This window comes from Balaenoptera musculus, chromosome 3 (assembly GCF_009873245.2).
Source record: "Balaenoptera musculus isolate JJ_BM4_2016_0621 chromosome 3, mBalMus1.pri.v3, whole genome shotgun sequence".
NCBI lineage: Eukaryota > Metazoa > Chordata > Mammalia > Artiodactyla > Balaenopteridae > Balaenoptera > Balaenoptera musculus.
This window is the reverse complement of record NC_045787.1, coordinates 57,815,521-57,826,204: the sequence shown is the minus strand read 5'-3', so window position 1 is coordinate 57,826,204 and position 10,684 is coordinate 57,815,521. Positions and strand designations below refer to the sequence as shown.

At 40.7% G+C, this 10,684-nt stretch overlaps 1 pseudogene; it reads left to right on the top strand.

Moving 5' to 3' along the window:
- Positions 1-1,867: 1,867 nt before the first annotated feature.
- LOC118892962 lies at positions 1,868-2,422 on the top strand (annotated as a pseudogene).
- Positions 2,423-10,684: the final 8,262 nt, after the last annotated feature.

Below are 10,684 nucleotides of genomic sequence, written 5' to 3'. Positions count from 1 at the left end.
CAGCTGTCTATCCTTTTTTTGTTTTTTTTTTGTTTTTTTTGTCTTTTTAATTAATTTATTTATTTATTTTTGGCTGTGTTGGGTCTTCATTGCTGCACACGGGCTTTCTCTAGTTGAGGCGAGCGGGGGTCTACTCTTTGTTGCAGTGCATGGGCTTCTCATTGCAGTGGCTTCTCTTTGTGGAGCACGGGCTCTAGGCACGTGGGCTTCAGTAGTTGTGGCACACAGGCTCAGCAGTTGTGGTGCACGGGCTTAGTTGCTCTGCGGCATGTGGGATCTTCCCAGACCAGGGCTCGAACCCGTGTCCCCTGCATTGGCAGGTGGATTCCTAACCACTGCGCCACCAGGGAAGTCCACCCCCCTCCTTTTTTTTTTTTGGCTGCGCCGGGTCTTCGTTAGGGCTCACGGGCTCTTCATTGCAGGCTTCTCTCTAGTTGTAGCACATGGGCATGTGGGATCTTAGTTCTCAGATTCTGTATTTGTCTATTTGGCATCCATTAATCCCTTGGACTTCGAATAGAAAAGTTCCAAGATCCCCTGACCAAGGATCAAACCTGAGTCCCCTGTATTGGAAGGTGGATTCTTAACCACTGGACCACGAGGGAAGTCCCTAGATGTCTATCCTTTTGTCCTACTTTATTTTTGTTAATAGCTCTCATCACCACCTGACTCTTTTATTTTGTGTGTTCCCTTACTCTGCACCACATAGAACTTAAGTTTTACTAGAGTGAGGCACAGATTTTTGTTTTGTTAACAGCGAAGTTCCTACCACTTAGAACAGTGCCTGGCACACAGAGGGTGTAAAATATTTCCTAAATGATGAAATTTTATTTTTCCAGAGCAGCTGGCCTGTTAATGAGTACATGAATGGCCGAAATCTCCTTCAAATTTATAACTCTCATTGGGCCCGGAGATCCGTGAGAAGCCAATGCTCTGGATCAATAAGACATGAATTTCTAAAACAGAGTAAGTGGTTCAAAAACATATCCTGGGTAATCGCAGGATAAAATCCCAAGCAAGCTGGTTTGTGGAATTAATACTGGGGGTTAGGACAAGTGAGCAATTACAGTTCTGGAATTATCTGGCCCTCTGCCATTCCTCTGAAAATGTGCCTGGCATTGGGTTATGGGCTCTGTAACTCCGAGGGGATAAGGAAAATACTTTCCTTTATCATTTAGGGATAGCATCATGCCCTCTCATGAGGTTGAAGCAGGGTCTAGGAAGCATCTTAACAAGGGTTGGCCCAGACACCCTTCAGTGTGTGCTGTGTGCTTTCCCTCCAGAAGGGGCCTAAATGACTGTGAACGCAGCTCACCAGTTGTACAACTCAGCTCGACACTGGTTCACACTTGATACTGGCAGCCTTTTCTCCCAATGAGCACAAATACTGCAAACACATTTCAGAGGAAAGCTGCATATCACACGGTGCTTATAATGATGTATCTCAAAAAGATCTGTCTACCATGTAGGTAAAGAAAAGTCTAGCAATGGCGACCAAAACTATAGAGGCTTAAAACAAGGGAGGGGAGGTGGAGGCAAGAGAGGAAGGAAGGAATTTCTGCTCTCTGAAAGACAGGAGACCTTACATTCTCACTGGTATGCCCCATTGCCTCTGTGAAAAACATCCCCCAAATAACTTTGATGCAAGCTGATATGGAGGCTGAGCCACTATTGACCTTAAAAAGTTTCCTTTACCTAACCCAGATGCTATCATTTAGAACTAAAACTAGATCAGTTTTTCTCTAGTCTCAGAGGTTAAAGACATTATGAGATTATTGAAATGAAGAAAGTTAAAGAAAGGAGAATCAGAGAATAAGAATTTGTAAGTCTCCTTTTTCCGGTAAGCGGCCTGAGGTTACCTCTAAAAATGGTTCGCTATTCACTTGACCCAGAAAACCCCACAAAATCATGCAAGTCAAGAGGTTCAAATCTTCATGTTCACTTTAAGAACACTTGTGAAACTGCCCAGGCCATTAAGGGTATGCATATCTGAACAGCCACCAAGTATCTGAAGGATGTCACTTTAAAGAAGCAATGTGTGCCATTCCGTCGTTACAATGGTGGGGTTGATAGGTGTGCCCAGGCCAAACACTGGGCCTGGACCTAGGGTCAGTGGCCCAAAAACAGTGCTGAATTGTTACTGCACATGCTCAAAAATGCAGAGAGTAATGCTGAACTTAAGGGCTTAGATGTAGATTCTCTGGTCATTGAGCACATCCAGGTGAATAAAGCCCCCAGGATGCGGCGCAGGACTTACAGAGCTCGTGGTCAGATCAACACATACATGAGCTCTCCCTGCCACATTGAGATGATCCTTACTGGAAAAGAGCAGATTGTTACTAAACCAGAAGAGGAGGTTGCCCAGAAGAAAAAGATATCCCAGAAGAAACTGAAGAAACAAAACCTTATGGCCCAGGAATAAATGCTGCAAAAAATAAATGCAAATAAAAGTAAAAAAAAGAAAAAGAATTCGTAAGTCTCTCAGACTGTCAGGGGACAGAGGTCTGACAGGCAGGGCTAACCAAGCTCTCGTCTGCATGGATCCAGGTAAAGTTGGGCCACGGCCACGCTGTTGTTTACATGCCATCTGTGGCTCCTCTGTAACCGTCGCGTTAACTGTTTGCAGCAGAGATGGTCTGCAAAGCTGAAAACATTGAATATCTAGCCCTTTACAGAAAAAGTTCGCTGATCCTCGGTAGCTATTAAAGGAGCAGCGTGACTTGCCAGGCTATCGTGATCTTACTGAAATATTTCTGAGGACTGTGTAACGCCCTTCACTTTGAGTCCCTCTTTATCGAGCAACGTTCTGAATGTAATTGGACTTCTGGAGTATGTTCCTCTATTAAAGAAAGAGGATGTGCAGACTTGCTACACGGATTGCCAAGCATCCTGGACAGTTGTATTTCTCACTGTAAACTACTAAACTGGGCTTCTGCCACAGTCTCTCAGAAATTCACATGGTATGCCAGTTTTCAGGGGGTCTAGCATCCCTTTATATTAGGTCCAGACCTGCAGGGCTGGAAGACTTTGCTCTGGACCTGAGGTGACCCCTCGGAGTCCGAGCCCCACGCTCTGACCTCACACAGCAATCACACTCACATCCCTTAGCGTATCAGGGAAGAATCTGAGCCAGGAGTAGGTTTGGTATTTGTGAACTTCAGTTTCTAGGCCTCTTACCTTTTACATTTTTTTTTTGGCTGTATTGAAGTAATTACATGAATACAATTTTAAAAATCAAATAGAAATACAAGATTAAAACAAAAATAATAGTCACCTCCCCCAAGGTCCTCCTGATCTCCAATTCCCACTACCCAGAAGAACAGTTTTCAAATCTTCTCATTGTATTTTTTCATATTTGCCTTCATAATTCTAAATAACACGCTAAATCATGCTCTTTGCAGGACAGTCATATCAAGTAAATAACGGGTTCCCCCCCCCCCTTTTTTTAAACCATCCCTTGGAGTTGTCCTACTCTGTGACCTGCACTGACTGATCTCTCGGCTGCTGTACAACTGTAACCCTGCAGCTTCCATTCAGCATTGTTTGGGGGTTTCCTACAGTCTCCTGTTTGAGTTTCCCATTTTCTAGACCCTGTATCTTTTCTCTCTGAGTTGATGGAGCACATCCTTCTGTTGCTTCATGAGAAAGAATGAATAGAAGATAAAATTTTTGTTGCCTTGCCTGTTTGAAAAAGTCTTCATTATACTCTCACATGTGGCTGGTAGTTTGTCAGGGTATGAAATTCCAGGTGACAATCCTGTGCTCTCAGAAGCTGTAGGCATTTGCCCATTGTCCTCTAACTTCCTGTGTCTCTGTGCCATTCTAATTCCTGATCTTTTGTATGCTTTTGAGGGCTGCTCTTTCACTCAGGTGTCCTGAAATTTTGTCACAATTTACGTTGGTGTGGATCCTTTTTTAATTCATTGAGCTGGGCAGTTAGTGGTCCTTTTAAATCTAGAGGTCCATACGCCTCAGTCTGGGAAATTTTCTTTTCCTTTTTCATAATTCCCTGTCCTTTTTTTTTCGATTCTTTTTCTGGAGGTCCTCTTGATTGAAAACTTGGGCTCTCTTGATCAATCTTGTAACAGTTTTGTCTCATATTTTCTACCTCCTTGTCTTTTTGTTCAGCTGTTTGAAACATTTCCTCTATTGTATTTTTGATACAATACTTGTCACCTTCTAGTGACATTCTTATTTCTGCTAGCATGTTTTTAATTCTAAAGACCTTATTCTTGGGCTTCCCTGGTGGCACAGTGGTTAAGAACCCACCTGCCAATGCAGGGGACACGGGTTCGAGCCCTGGTCTGGGAAGATCCCACGTGCAGCAGAGCGACTAAGCCCGTGCGCCACAACTACTGAGTCTGCGCTCTGGAGCCTGCAGGCCACAACTACTAAGCCCATGTGCCACAACTACTGAAGCCCGCATGCCTAGAGCCCATGCAATGCAGCGAAAAGCAGCCCCCGCTCACTGCAACTAGAGAAAGCCTGTGCACAGCAACGAAGACCCAATGCAGCCAAAAATATATAAATAAAGAAAGAAAAGAAAAGAAATCAACTCCTTCTAAAAATAAAAAAAATAAAAACCTTATTCTCTGAATTAAAAAAAAATTTTTATGACATTTTGTGGTTTCAGCAATGGAGTATCTTCTCAGATCCCTTTGAGGGTTTTAATTATAAATTTTTTTAACGTTTTCTTCCGTTCCCTGCATTGTGTGCTTTCTTTGGTTCCTTTTTCTCCCTTTGTTTTAGTCTCTGTTTCATAGTGGAGGTTCCCTCAATCTGGTCATCCATTGCTGGAAACTCAAACTTAAGAGTGAGGCACCTACTTGTTCCTATCTTTTGATAATAAAGAAAGATGATCCAGAAGTACCTTCCCACCAAAACAATTAGAAAACTGGAAAAAAAGTAGGAAAAATCTACTTCCAGACATTGGACAACAGGCAGCACAGAACTGTGATCCCTGTGGAAAGGGGAACAAGTGGGGTAAGCCTCACTACCATCTTGGTTTTCTGCCTGGAGACAATGCCCAGACTGTGGGACAGGAAGGAGAAACCTAAACAGAGACTGGAGTCTGGAGAGGTCAAGGTGGCTAAAATTTTCAGGGCAGAGTACTTAAAAGGCAGGAATTACACAGACATCCAGAAATCTGCATAGGGTCTCTCTTGATAGGCTGAGCACCCATCTGCTTATGCATATGGTGAAATTCCACTGGACAACAATGGGAAAGGATAATTGAAATAGAGCTATGAGATAAATCTCAGATCTCACAGGGCTGAAATCCTTTCAAGTACCCACCAGAGTGGAGAGGTCTCATTGAATACTTACCTGGAGCATTCAGTAGAGATCCCAAAAGGACCTTGACTTAAAAGTGGGGCTAAACTGGCTTTAGGATAATGGTTACTCCAGAACTCCCTTAAAAGAGCGAAAAAACAAATTTCAAAAGGATCAAACTAATCCACAAGTAACTTAGACTGCCTACCAGAAAAAGTTCAACATGCTTTGAAAGAAAATAACACCAGCACTTGGTGACATAAAATTCACAATGTTTGGCATCCTGTCAAAAATGACTAGCCATGTGAAGAAGCAGGAAAATGGGGACCTTAACTAGAAGAAAAATCAGTCATTAAAAACGGACTAAGAAATGATGGAGGTGATAGAATGAGCAGCAAGTACATTAAAACAGCTGTTATAAATACATTCCATACGCTCAAGGATATAATAGAAAATCTGGACCTGATGGGAAGAGAAATGAAAGATATAAAAAGATCAATGGGAGTTTTTTAGAGATGAAAAATATCTGAAATAAAAAGTATACTGGTTGGAATTAACTGATTAGATACTGCAGAAGAAAAGATCAGTGAACTTGAGGATGTAGCAATAGAAACTACCCAAATTGAAACATAGAGTGGAAAAAAAAAAAAAAAAGAAAACATTGAACAGAGCCTCAGTGAACCATGGGACAATATCAAGCTAACATACATGCAATGGGGGAAGGGGTTACAAGAGAAATATTTGAGGAAAGAATAGTCAAAAAAGTTTCTGATTTGATTAAAACTATAAACACACTGATCCAAGAATCTCAATGAAATCTAAGTAAAAGAAACAAAGAAAATCATGATCAAATTGCCAAAAATCAATAAAAAAGAGATAATCTTCAAAGCAGCCAGAGGAAAAAAGCAAACTGTACACACAGAACAAAGATAAAATTTAAAGCAGACTTCTCATTAGAAACTGTACAAGCCACACTGAAAGAAAGAAAAGTTCAACCTAGAATTTTACATCTATCAGAAATACCTTTTTAAAATAAAGGCTTTTCAAACAACCAAAAGCTGAGAGAATTCATTGCCAGCAGACCTGCAATACAAAAGAATGTTAAAGGAAGATCTTCAAGTAGAAGTAAATTGACACCAAATGAAAATTTGCATTTACACAAAAGAATGAAGAATGCTGGAAACTGTAAATACGTAGATAATTATAGAAGACATGGTTTCTTTATTTAAAATTTTTCTTTAAAGGATAATTATTTAAATTTCTAAAAATTGAAACATATCGTGGGGTTTAAAACCACTAAGTAGAATCTATGACAGTAGCATAAAGAATGGGTGGTTTTCTGGAGAATGGAAGTATTCTGTTTTAAGTTTCTTAAAATATACTTTTATTTGAATGGAGGCTGTGATAGGTTAAAGACATAAACTGTAAACCCTAGAGCAAATATTTAAAAATTAAAAACAACAAAGAGGTGTATCTATTAAACCAATGGTGGAGATTAAATGGAATCATAGAACATACTAAATTAATTTAAAAGGAGGCAGGAAAAGAGGGAAAAGAGAACAAATAACAATGTAGAAAACAAATGACAAGGGACTTCCCTGGAGGTCCAGTGGTTAAGACTTTGCCTTGCAATGCAGGGGGTGCAGGTTCAATCCCTGGTCAGGAGCTAAGATCCCACATGCCTGGTGGCCAAAATACCAAAACATAAAAACATAAGTAATATTGTAACAAATTCAATAAAGACTTTAAAAATGGTCCACATCAAAAAATCTTTAAGAAAAAAAAACAAATGACAAGATAATAGATTTAAACTGAATCATAATAATAATCAAGTTACATGAAAATTAGCTAAACACTCCAATTAAATGTAGACATTATCACACTTGATTGTGGGGAGAGGAAGAAAAATCCATGTCATATAGCTTTTTTTTTTTAATGCTGTCTTGACCCAATCTTGAGGCCCTGGCTAGAGGCCAGTCAGTTCCCCTTCTTGAGCAGCTGATAAAATCCACACCCCAATCACTTCCTTTTTAGGGGCTTTCACACTCCTGGCCACCATACACCAGCCCTAATTGACCAGCAGCCAGACACCAAACAACTTGGGGCAGCCCCTGTCCCCCAGAGCCCTTGAAATTATTTCAAACAGCCAATCCACTGGGAACCTGAAAACCCTAGCTAACCCCATGCAACTTACCATACGTAAAATGTCTTCTACAGCTCCAGCTTGCTGTTACCCCTGGTGCAGATCCCTGTGTGGCACTGACTGGCAGCCTGCTCTCCTTTGGACCTGTAAGTAACAGAGTTCTGCCTTTCAGCTATATGAGTGTCACTGTGTTGTGTCATGCCATCAAAAGAATCTTTAAATCTTATAAAACAACCCATCTATATGCTGTCTATAAGAAACCTACTCACAGTATAAAAACAAATAGGTTAAAAGTAAAATCATGGGAGGGCTTCCCTGATGGCGCAGTGGTTAAGAATCCGCCTGCCAGTGCAGGGGACACAGGTTTGAGCCCTGGTCCAGGAAGATCCCACATGCCACGGAGCAACTAAGCCCATGCACCACAACTACTGAGACTGCGCTCTGGAGTCCATGAGCCACAACTACTGAGCCCACGTGCTACAACTACTGAAGCCCGCATGCCGAGAGCCCATGCTCCGCAACAAGAGAAGTCACCGCAATGAGAAGCCCGTGCACCGCAACAAAGAGTAGCCCCTGCTCACCGCAACTAGAGAAAGCCTGCGCGCAGCAATGAAGACCCAACGCAGCCAGAGTTAATTAATTAATTAATTATTTTTAAAAAGTAAAATCATGGGAAAAGGTAGGCCATGCAATTACTAACCATAAGAAAGCTGGGGGGGGCTGTATTGGAGTATATTCAGATAAAATAATATCCTTTGAACAAGGAATATTAGGGACAAAAAGATATATTTCATAATGATAAAGGGAACAGTTTGTCAAGAAGACATAATTCCAAGCATGTAGGCACACAATAACATAGCTTCAAAATACATGAAACAAAAACTTTTGGAACTTCAAGGAGAAGTAGACAAAGTTAAAATTACTGTTGAAGATTTTAATACTTTCTCAATATTGAATAGTTGAAGTTGACAGAAAATAAGTCAGCATATAAACAATTTTATAATACTCTCAACTGATTTGACCTAATTGACGTTTATGGAATATTCCACCCGACAACAGAGTACACATTCTTTTCAAATGAACATAGAACATTCACCAAAGTAGAACATATTGTGGGCCATAAGACAAGTCTCAATGGATTTAAAAGGATCAAAATGCCACAAAGCATATTCTCTGCTCAATAGAATTAAATTTAAAATCAGTAGCAGAAAGGTACCTGGAAAAAAAACCCAAATAGTTGAAAATTAAGCAGCATATTTCTAAATAAGAAGTCAAAGAAGAAATCACAAGAGAAGTTGGAAATATTTTGAACAGAATGAAAATGGAAACCCATATATCAACATTTGTGGGACACAGCTATAGCAGTGCTTTAAGGGAAATTTATAGCATTAAATGCTTCTTTGAGGAAAAAAGAAAGGTCTAAAATCAGTGCTCTATATTTCCACCTAAGAAACTAGAAAAAGAAGGGCAAGTTAAACCCAAAATAAGCAGAAGAAAGGAAATAAGATGAGAAATCAATGAAATAAGTAGGAAATGGGCAAAGAATAGAGAAAATCAAACCTAAAACTTGGTTTGTGAAAAGATCAGAAATGAAACACTTAGAAGAAGCTATTGACCCATAGGTTTCATTGGTGTTCCTGTCTTGGCTGAGCATTAAAGTCCCCTGGGGGAACGTAAAAAAGCTCTGATCCTGGGCTGTACTTCTGACCAATTACATTAGATCTCTGGAAGTGGAACCTAGGTATCTGTATACGTTAAATGTTCCAAGTGATTCCAGCATGCAGCCAAGTTTGAGAGTCACGGCTGAGAGATCAAGCAAGGCCCTACCCTATCATACACTTGTCAGTATCCATCTTGGGCTGGTCAGAGTCTCTGGATTGGAAACCTCTAATCTCTTGCATGGATTATATGTGTCTGGCTGTTGGTGTTCTAAGCGTGAAGCAGGAGAAGGAGGCTGGGATCTCTCCCATTTCATCTGCAGACCTCCACCCAATTTCAATATGGTGTCTCAGCCTTACTTGGGTCCCCTAAGCCAGGTCCTCTCTGATTCAGTTTCAAGGGTCAATCTTGAGTTTCCTGCCAAGTTGCAGAGAGGCCATCATCTGGCTGTGCTGGGTGAGGAAGGGAATCTAGGAGCCTCACTGGTCCCATGTATTCAATCAGTCTTCCAGTTTCAGCCCTATTCTTCACCCCTGCTTTCAGATTCCTAAGGCTTTTCGGGGTTCTGAGCAAATGAGCTACTTTCTTGCTGGCTTCCCCCACTGCAGGCTTTGGTTTCTGTTTTCTTTGGTCTGATAAGTCAGTTAACATACTCCAGCTCCCCCAAACTGTTTTCTTTTGATTTATCTTGTCTCAGTTATCTCCATTTCCATTCTCTTGAATGGCAATCAAGAGATTTATGGCTCTCATTTATGGCTTTTTTTCCTCCTTTACTATTATTTTAGTGGGATTTCAGAAGACAGTGGAGATAAAACCAAGTGTGGAATCTGCAAAGTTTAACCGGAAAATTTCCAGAGTCTTTTTTAAAAATCAGAGTACATAATTATGGTAATCACTTCCAATCAATTACCTTCACAGGAGTGTAGAATGTGAGCTGTATGGCCGCTGGGATTTCGGAGTACTAGCACGGAGTATATAACGGTTCCCCTGCTCAGAGTTCACAATGTATAATTTATTTTAAGCCTCTACATAATGTGAAATTGGATCACAGAACTCAGATTTGACTGGTGACAGTGTGCTGGTAAATGTTAACACCGGTACTCCAAAAAAAATACCTGATCTGTAGCCTTTGCTCAAATACTCCCACCATGACAGTCAAGCTATCCCTGTCATCAAGGAAAAGTTGGGAGAAGATGAACAATAGCAGACCATTACATTCTATTTCCATGTAGAGAATTTCCTCAAGAGCATAGATAATAGTAAATGTAAAAAGAAATTAGGATGTAATGAGTTCCAAGTGTTTATTACATTTGTTTTTAATATAATTTATTTATTTGTGTTTACATAATTCCATTTCTAATCATGGCTGTTCAACAACCAGCTTGCAAAACTCCACCTCTCACAAGCTGGAACAAGTTTGGGGCCAAGGGGTTAAGGAAGGCTGTCCTGAGGAGGTGACATTGAACCTGAAGGATGAATTGGAATTAGCAAAATTAGCTATACAGGAAGGACGAGGATACCCGCTCCAGGCAGGAACATTAGCATGTAAGAAAGTCCTGGGACTAAAGAGGGCCTGGCATACTTGAGAAACAGAAGGCAAAGAAAGTGAGG